This window comes from Apostichopus japonicus, chromosome 6 (genome assembly GCF_037975245.1).
Source record: "Apostichopus japonicus isolate 1M-3 chromosome 6, ASM3797524v1, whole genome shotgun sequence".
Lineage (NCBI taxonomy): Eukaryota > Metazoa > Echinodermata > Holothuroidea > Aspidochirotida > Stichopodidae > Apostichopus > Apostichopus japonicus.
In genome coordinates, this window is record NC_092566.1 from 9,947,332 (window position 1) to 9,958,118 (window position 10,787).

Sequence of the window (10,787 nt, forward strand, 5' to 3'; positions counted from 1 at the left end):
CCATCGCCTCTCTGGATTTATTTTGTGTTCATCTTCACTCTCTCTGGCCAATTACTATACTACATCTTAGGCCAAGAACCCTGAATCGGCTGGCCGGCTCGAGAATATTTTTTCCCAAACAGGTTTGCAATTATGTGTAAATAGTCGCTCATGGTTGGTCGGAAAGTTACGTCATCACCATAGAAACCTTCACTTTGAGGCTACCAAAATGTCCGCATCCATTCGTTTCAACAAAGATATACCCGTTCAAAGTTACCCGAAGCTTTTTGTATCTTTGGAATTGGTTTAGACATATTTAGCACACTAGTTTGTTATGATTGTATGAGCTACTATCTATGCTTGGTCGAAGATTTCTGTGAAGGCATTAATCGACAACATCGCACAGTGAAAGTTTCGTACAGAGTGGTTCAAACGTGCTGTAGGCCGCCTATATGTATTATAATTGTGTACACAGTGCAGTGACGGAAATATCATACGCCAGACTACAATGTTTTGCGTATATTCATTCAAGACACAGTCAATCTCGATGCAATGGGGTTGAGAGCGGATCAGTCGTTCGGTTGTTTGGTTTTCGTGCCCAGGTTCTTTCCTGGGTGACTTTTCTTAAAAAGTTTTCATTCAAGACTCGTGAACTGGCGTCATGAAGTTAATTTTAGCGTACCCATTCCACGAAACGACTTCCGATTTCAATAGAGCGGCTCACGAATCTTAGATAACGTAAACACAATGGAATGTAGCGCATGTATCATAAGTAAGGTCAACATGTGATCCAAGCATTAAAAGTAAAGTTATACGTTTGAAGGGACACCCCATAACTAGACTAAATTAATTGTCGGTGTGTTATTCTACGGAAGCGTAGAAGGGACATTGCATTGACGAGTTACCAACTTGACAAAACGACAATTATCTGCAAATTGACGAGATAACGGATCTCGTCAAAACGTCAATTTCCTGAATTTTGTCATCTTGTCGAGATGGTAGTAAGTGTGCAACTCGTCAATTTGCAGAAAATTGATACATTGACGAGATCAGTTATCTCGTCAACTCGTCAATTTTCTGAATTTTTTCATCTTGTCGAGATGTTAGTAAGTGTGCAACTCGTCAATCTGCAGAAAATTGTTGCATTGACGAGATCAGTTATCTCGTCAACTCGTCAATTTTCTGAATTTTGTCATCTTGTCGAGATGGTAGTAAGTGTGCAACTCGTCAATATGCAGAAAATTGTTGCATTGACGAGATCCGTTATCTCGTCAAAACGTCAATTTTCTCAATTTTGTCATTTTGTCGAGATGGTAGTAAGTGTGCAACTCGTCAATTTGCAGAAATTTGTTGCATTGACGAGATCCGTTATCTCGTCAAAACGTCAATTTTCTGAATTTTGTCACGTTACCATCTCGTCAACTCGTCAATTTGCAGATAATTGTCGTTTTGTCAAGTTGGTAACTCGTCAATGTAATGTTCCTTCTACGCTTCCGTAGTTATTCAGTGTATGTCTTCGAACTTCCAGGCGATGGTCATTATAAGTGCTGATGTAACGAGCAATCTGATCGGCTGAAAACTCTGTAATTGCAAACCTGTTTGGGAAAAAAATATTCGCGGCGGGCGCTACTCACAGAGGAAAGTGTTACAATATAAATACATAAATAATGTTTAACCTAGAAATCTTAAAAAAGTATATAATAAAATAAAAAATTGTATAAAGTAACAAGAGCATAAAGAAAAATTCAAATTAACTTTGAAGAAAACATCCTCAAAATCACATATTACGTTATGCAAAATAAAACTCGAATTATTCATTTTGATACACTAAAATACAAACGGACGACGTTAAACGAACAACGAACAAACGAAAACTGACTATGTGGCGCACTTCAAAAATTAAAACCAATTCGAACTAAAAGGACATGTCTCTTGCAATAATTTAAAAACAAAACACGAAAAAGAATACAGCGATCTTAAAAAGAACCGACGAAAAGGTCCTGTGAAAACTTCAGGTGGCGGTAATAACTGTGAATAACGTCGTGTAACTTTTTCGCCTCTCTTAAGCGCCATTTACCTGGCATTGCATGCACTGTATTAATGATACACAGTACTGTATGTTGATACAATGTCAAATCAGCATTACTAAAATCCTGATTACTTCGGTTGACGTTCACTATGCGAAAGTTACTCTCTTTCCATAACATTATTTGTCCTCCAAGCGTTAGATACCTATGCTTTCAGTCATTTCTGTGATAGCCCATGCAGCATACTCAAGATGCTTACAACATGATGAATTAGTATAAGCACTGTATGTGGCAGCTAATAGACCGAGAGTCCAGAAGAAGTACAGGAAAAAGTTGCTGTCATTAGCATTTTTGTGTATCCTAATGTGTAATACCTCGAACGCAAAAAGAATCATGGTTTTCTCCCTTCGGCTAAATAAATGAACTTTAATTGGTCCTTTGGGGATGCTGTCTGGCGCCCGCGTACAGGAAAAAGTTGCTGTCATTGCCATTGTAACTAAACATACCCGATGCTCATCCGAGTGATTTCCAGCAATTTTTGTCATTGTCTCTCTTCGGCTAAATAAAAGCATTTTGCAACCCCCCCCCCCCCCCCATGATCAAGTAACTTCATAAAAGTTAAGCAGTGATTTTATTTGTAGAATACTGCCACTAACCGACTGCACCAAATGAAACCCAAACAAACAATGACTGTTGGATTTGCTGCCATATATTCATGACTCATACAATATGGGTATTAATCTAAACTAAAATAAATAACTTTCACAATAACTCGGCGATGGACCCCAACAAGCAATAAAGATGTGGTTGTCATCCAACTAGTTTTTGTCGTTGTTGTTATTGCTTGCTCCGTGTTTGTAATTCCAGACTCACATGATCATTTCCACATGTAGGCTATAAAGGAACACCCTCTATCCAATCCGTTTCCCTTCTCCACCCTATGGATATAAATCAGCGATATGCCACTCGAAATGAAGCTTTTGGCTACCTGCTCCCACAAGATGAGAAATACTTCACCTGATACGATCACCAAGTTTTACCTGCATTATCCATTTGTTTATGTTGAAATGTAGCCTAGGCTATAATGGCCTATATCAAGTAGGTCAATGACCTTGACATAAACTCCCCATCATTTAAGTTGTTTTCCTCCCTCTTTTCTTGCAATGTTTTCCCCCGGTTCTTTGGACTGCCTTTACTTGGGGTTTGAACACCTCGCGGGCCGCACTTCCCCACCAGTGTAGTAAGTGTACTATAGAACAGCAGTCCGCAAAAGATTATGCCCACGACGTAGCATCTTCCATGAGGACCGATCAACGACCCAGACTCCCTTCCACGAATGCATGATAGCTAGCATGGAATATGGCATGATGTGAAGAAAATACTGCGTAATTACGTTAATCTATCTACGGAAGATAAGCTTTTCCGACGAGTGGAAAATCCAGCTAACCCCGGTGGGAATTCTTGCGAGTTCTTTTCAGTTAACTTGACAACGTTGTTCTTCGTCATCATAACTCTTGACCAAGTCGTTTGTAATACTTTTCCCGCGTGCAAACTGTACATGCATCAGAGTCCGTTTCTGCCTAACACGAATGTGCTTGCCCACTGTAGTTTACATGCCCGAGGATCTGTCCGATACAAAAGAAAATGAGGAAATTGGGGGCGCACTATAATCATACACCACAGAGCCGTATATAGAGAGAGTTTGGCCAACTGGCGATTTGTGACGTCACACGCAAACCATGGGCATCAAAATAGGTCCAGTTGTCGTTACCAGTTGCGCGAAACACGAAAAACACCACACACAATATATAGCAGCTTTGCACACTGTGCTCGTTGCGAACAAACGAAGCGACTCAGAATGTCAGATTTTGACAGGCATACGAGGAACAAAATGGATATCAGGTAATGAATTAGAGTATGCGTTAGTTAATGACATTTACGTTTATCTTCACACCTGAAATGCATAGAAAACTAGCTGAAAACCTGTCATTACACTTGTTTTATTTTACGCCTCATACTACTAGTCCTACTTTAGTCATACAAACGAAAAGCACACATCACAGTCCTGGCTAGGCTAGATTACAGACGCACAACTATAGCATCAGGCCTACATTAATAGATCCTTCAATTAAATAAAGTAGGCCTACACATAAAATGACAATTTATGCTTCACTGATCTTTCAGGTTTGCCAAAAAGTAGTTGTACCAGAGGTCATTGTATTAAACTCCAGAAGTTACATAGTAGGATTAATATTCGGCATAACTTTTTCTCTAAAGTCTAATACAACTTATACAAGGGTTGTGAATGGATTGAATGGTTTGCCTGAGAAGGTTGAATTGCAAGTAGTGTGTATGGGTTTAAGAATACTTTGGATGAGTACATTAAGCATTGTAATTGGGTATGACATTTGATGTCCTCGGTTTTATTCCTCTCATATAGCCTTAGGGTCCTTAATGGGGACTTGGAATGTCTCTCCTGGTCATTTTTTCTACTAAACTAAACTATATACTTGAGTGTAGGAGTTAGCAATAGTTGGGAGTCTGTGGGCAAACCTAAGACTGATATTGTGGTGTTAATTTCTCAGGAATGTAGTACTAGGCTATAGTAGGTGCAACAGATTGAATGGGTCTGTCGAGAAAAAAAAAACCTGCAACAACTGAATACTGGTGTATGTTGTAGCTTATGTATTTTCCATTAACATATATACTATACGGTCATGTCCTTAATGAGGTTTCATTGATCACACTGACATAGTGTGCCTACTTGTCAGTGTTGTCAACTGAGCATAGGGCTGATGACATCATTCAGTTTGTTTTTATGCAGACAGCAAATGGCCATAATGATAATTATTAATTGTTACTTATTCTTCATACTGCCCTTACTGGCCTTACCTGAACAATGTATAAAAATGCAAGAAGTCGTTAAGCTTTTCATTTAAGAATCGTTTCAGCCTGTCCTATTTCAAACATATGATTGGCAGGTTTACACGTTACATAGCTTATCAAAATGGAGCTGTTCTGTAAAGCAAGAAAATCATGCATATGCATGCATACAAGCACACTCATATATAACAATTTCTGAATATCTTTTCAGCTGCCCAATGGTACTGGAATGCAAGCTCTGTTGGGTGAAGTAAAAAACCCTCATTGTACTCTTTTATCATGGTCAGCGTAGCTGGAACCAGCAATGATGGTGATGTGGATTTGACAGTACCTAGACAAGAATTCAATAGCTGCTTTGTGTTGAAGTGGGTTCAACTTGCTCAAGGCCATGACAGGATGACGACTAGACATTAGGATGAATTATCTGTTGTAGAGCTCTATAAACCAGGCAGTTGTTAAAACATCCATTGGGTGACCCTCACAGTCTACCAGGCACTGCATCGCAGAAGCAAAATGAAGTGTGTGTGATACCTTCATCTTATGAGAGTGGAATGGTATCAGTGTGGCCTCTGTCAATTTGGCTTCAAGTCTTTGTTTTCTTGAAAGCTGAGAAGATCTCTCAGTGGTTTCACACTGACCTCTGTACTTGACAATTCATGTGTATTTGCCAGCTCAGGAGGAAGCCAGATTTTAATTACATTAACCAATGCTGACTTTTTTTTGGACATGTGGTACATCTGCAAGGAGGTGAAGGAAGCAGTTGGAGTTGCATGGATGTGGAATCTTGTTGATAGTCTGGCAGTCTTATCCACAGATTATCCCAAAGCTTCTCCACATTGCCACATTCAGAACTTATTACATTGATAAACTTGAAAATTGCAGGAATCTAACGAAGCACCCATCAAGGGAATTTGTTTGTATAATTATTGAAAGCTGTGACCTTCTGATGTGACAGACTAATGTGAAATAAAGGGCAGTAGATTACCTTGTAAATGAACCTTGTTATTGTTTGATTGTATCTAATGTTTGCAAAATTTTAAGTTGCATGCTACCAATTGAAACATAATTCTTTCTCTATTAATGGGATATAAATACTTCTCCTTAAAGGGTGTGGAGACTCCCGCACAAAGAAACGTCTCATGCCGGTTATCTGACCTAGATTCGAATGCGGTGTAACAGAAGTGTTAGACACCACCATTGATCCCAGAAAATACACATACAGCTTGCTACCATCTGTAAATAGACATTAGTGTACAGTCAATACAAACATCACAGTCAATACCCACAACACAGTGCACATAGCAGCGTGGACATCTCAGGTCTAGATAAAAGATAACAAGGTATCGGGTTTCATTACTGTCTGCATTTTGTAGCGACACAAAAAAAACTTCACTTGCAAGCAACGGAAAGTAAACTTTTTCAGAGCGCGGCATGGGGTTTAGGGCAAGTCTTCAATACCTTTAAATATACTGCATCGGTTGTTATCACTTGATCATTTGCTTGTGTGTGAGCTAAACAGCTTAAATAATATGTAAAAAAATAATACAAACTTTCAAATTGCCAGATATTTACTTGCTCAAAATCATTATCCAATCATGATTTGTTGCTATCCTTGAGTCCATTATTCAGATGATGAGGCAGATTCCCTTCGACTCTCCATGATGAAGGTAAAACCTTATATCTTAACCAACTGCCATTGAGTGTCCATTTGAAAGTTTCAAACACACAAGTGCATTGATTAAAACAAAGACTTTATTGCTGTGGTTGCAGGAACTGGATTTCAGTCTAGAAGTCACTCACCAGGTTTGTCATTATCACAGTCTGCTAACTGTGGCTTTTTATGTTAGGAGTTTTTCTTCAGAGCACATGTCACCTTTGATTTGTAAAAAAAGTCCTGAAATTCAGGGAAATAAAATTTACTGTCTAAAGATAATTTAAAAAGGTTTTTTTTAACTTCAATCATCAATGTGGGTGTCAATTAAGGGAATAAGGAGGTACTGATGCAACTTTGATAAATGATAGTTGACTGCATCCAAATTAAACCAAGGCCTAGGCTATACTTTTGAAGAAGAAAAAATTAGGCTGAATTCATGTTAGCCTAAAAAGGCTAGGCCAGTGCTGACAATTAACACAAACCAAGATCATTTAACCATTTGGGCACTTGTTTATGACATACTAAAAGGGTCTATATAATTAGGCCTGTATGTGTACACAACCCAGAAGTTGCCAATGAGTATAGACCTAGCCTAACTAGTTTAGGCCTAGGCTACTTTGTTTTCCTTAGACCTAGTTTAATTGGGCCTTATACTGTGCCATATTATGTAATGTGCTATAACAGTTGTAGTAATAGCAAGAATGGTCCAGGTCTAACTAAGCCCAGGCTTAACTTATGCTTCGGGCTTAACTAAGGATTAGGGCTTTACGTGATGCCTTGAGGCTAGCCCACCCTTTTACATAGAACTAAAAGTGACACTTTTTTAGGCTAGGCATAGCCTAGGCATACAATACCTAGTTTAATTGGGCCTTATACTGTGCCATATTATGTAATGTGCTATAACAGTTGTAGTAATAGCAAGAATGGTCCAGGTCTAACTAAGCCCAGGCTTAACTTATGCTTCGGGCTTAACTAAGGATTAGGGCTTTACGTGATGCCTTGAGGCTAGCCCACCCTTTTACATAGAACTAAAAGTGATACTTTTTTAGGCTAGGCATAGCCTAGGCATACAATAACTAGGAATTAGGATAACTATATGTGCGACTGAAACTGCCATGCCTATGATTAGGAGAGCTGGCATAATGAAATCGAATTTGTGGATCGTAAAACGAGAGAGAATAGCCATGCATGTAATTACAGAAACCAGTCTGAACGTAAAATTCTCGCATTGCTTGTACATTACTCGTATTACACTAGGGCATATGGCTAGTATGGGCCTAGGCTACACAGACTTTTTTTCATTAGATCTCCATCTTGTTCTTTCTACTTCCAAAAAATTCCTCTTCTTTTATGGTCAGTCGGATAATCGAACAACAATATCCATGTTCTGACCGATTGCAGCATCCCCAGCACCATTTCTTTCATAATTTCGTACTTTTTTCGTGTACAAAACGATAGTCTATACACTGTGAGTATGCGTGTCGTCTGCTATAAAGTTTTCAAGTGGACCTATTTTACCACCCTGTGTGGGCGTTTTCCCTCTCGACCAATCCAAATCGGTTACATGGTTGGCCAAACTCTCTCTATATACGGCTCTGATACACCACAGAGCTAACATAAGAGACGCTTTCGGCTGGCTTATACAGGGAGTTGTTATGAAAACTCCCTGCTTATACTGAAGCAGTTGCCTAACCAGGGAGCTGTTAGAGTAGCAGCTCCCTGGCCTAACTAGGGTCAAGACTATGGCGGGCCATCAGTCTCAAATCATGGGAGATCGACTTATACCGATTTAAATCGACATATACCAGTTTCCCTCGACATATCATCGATTTATTTTACTTATCATCGAATTAAATCGACATATACCAGTTTACTTCGACATATCATCGATTTAAATCGACATATACCAGTTTCATTCTACATATCATCGATTTATTTTACTTATCATCGATTTAAATCGATGATAAGTAAAATAAATCGATGATATGTCGAAGTTAACTGGTATATGTCGATTTAAATCGATGATATGTAGAATGAAACTGGTATAGGTCGATTTAAATCGACATATCATCGATTTATTCTACATATCATCGATTTATTTTACTTATCATCGATTTAAATCGATGATATGTAAAATAAATCGATGATATGTCCATTTAAATCGACATCTACCAGTTTAAATCGATGATATGTCGAATTAAATCGGTAGAAGTCAATTTCCGTGGACTTATACCAGTTTCTAGCGTCTCAAATTGACATATACCTATTTAAATCGACATATCATCGATTTAGCTCATTAACATATTCCAAATCCCGATTTCGGTGATGATTGACATGTGGAGATACATCACGTGTAGTCACCTGACAAGGCGGGCGAGTAATTTAATAGTTCCAAAATTACGAAGCTAGCAAGGGTGTTCATCATGGTTATATGTCAATGGTAATTATGAACAATTACTTGCAAAAAGATTTCGGTGTAACAATAAGGCTGAAATAACTGATATGTCAATGACGTGCAATTATCTCAATGCAAACTGGGCTTGTCTACTCGAACACGTGGCGCTATAGTATAGGAATACACATGCAACTGAATAGGCCCACAGTACGTACACAGATGCAATTACCTACACCAGTTACACCATAAACAAAGATGATATTGTTCTGCAGTGAGGCCTACTGTAAGGTTACGTTTTAATGTAGCTAAGTATATACCCATGGGGTTTAACGGTTACAGTATTCAAGCTCAAATCATGCATTCCACTGTGCTCGTGTTCAAGGGCGGCGGAACCGGGGGGGCACAGGGGGCACGTGCCCCCCCACTTTTCCTCAGGTTAAAAATGTGCCCTTTTTCTACATAAAAATTGAGGTGTCTCAAGTTAGCAAGAGGCTAGGGAACCACAATGAACACTCGGGAAGGGCCGTTTCCGGCCATCTTAGGGGTTTGTAAAACCAAAAATTTTCTTGTACGCTCCGCGCCAACCGATGGTGGCGCTCCGCTCAGATAGTCGTGCATACAACTTTGCAAATCTTTACTACGCCCCTGACTTTTAATGAATAACTGTGGGTCAAACTCAAAGCTATTTCGAATGGAAAAATATTGTTAAGATATAAACAAGAAATAATGTCTAATTTGGAAGATTCCTACACTAGCAACAAGCATGATATCACCTCATTTTGTCTCAAAACTTGTTTCCCAATTTGCACATTGGATATTGCAGTACTAGTATGCATATTTTCTTTGAGGGGGGGGGGGGGGGGCCTTGATGGAGTGATGTGTATACGCATATAAGATAATACAATAAGAGTTATAAAGGGTACTAAATATAAGGCTGCATCAGTGCAATCGAATTTCTGCAAAGTGCCCTTTGATGTCGGTGCCCCCCCAGATTAAAAGTGCTTCCGCCGCCCTTGCTCGTGTTTATTTTCAATTATTCGCCCGCCTTGTCAGGTGACTACACGTGATGTATCTCCACATGTCAATCATCACCGAAATCGGGATTTGGAAAATGTTAATGAGCTAAATCGATGATATGTCGATTTAAATAGGTAAATGTCGATTTGAGACCCTAGAAACTGGTATAAGTCCACGGAAATTGACTTCTACCGATTTAATTCGACATATCATCGATTTAAATCGACATATACCAGTTTACTTCGACATATCATCGATTTATTTTACTTATCATCGATTTAAATCGATGATAAGTAAAATAAATCGATGATATGTAGAATAAATCGATGATATGTTGATTTAAATCGACATATACCAGTTTCATTCTACATATCATCGATTTAAATCGACATATACCAGTTTACTTCGACATATCATCGATTTATTTTACTTATCATCGATTTAAATCGATGATAAGTAAAATAAATCGATGATATGTAGAATGAAACTGGTATATGTCGGTTTAAATCGATGATATGTAGAATGAAACTGGTATAAGTCGAATGAAACTGGTATAAGTCGAAGAAAACTGGTATATGTCGAAGGAAACTGGTATATGTCGATTTAAATCGGTATAAGTCGATCTCCCATGATTTGAGACTGATGGCCCGCCATAGATATGTAGAATGAAACTGGTATAAGTCGAAGGAAACTGGTATATGTCGAAGGAAACTGGTATATGTCGATTTAAATCGGTATAAGTCGATCTCCCATGATTTGAGACTGATGGCCCGCCATACAAGACTACTATACTTCATCATAGGCAGTACGTACATATGTTTTTCAACACGCG

At 38.7% G+C, this 10,787-nt stretch overlaps 1 long non-coding RNA gene across 1 annotated transcript; it reads left to right on the plus strand.

Annotated features, from left to right (window-relative positions):
• The first annotated feature begins 3,684 nt into the window (after positions 1–3,684).
• Positions 3,685–5,886, plus strand: LOC139968935 (uncharacterized). The gene is made up of 2 exons (XR_011793591.1): positions 3,685–3,908; positions 5,101–5,886. It is a non-coding gene; the product is annotated as an uncharacterized lncRNA (long non-coding RNA).
• Positions 5,887–10,787: the final 4,901 nt, after the last annotated feature.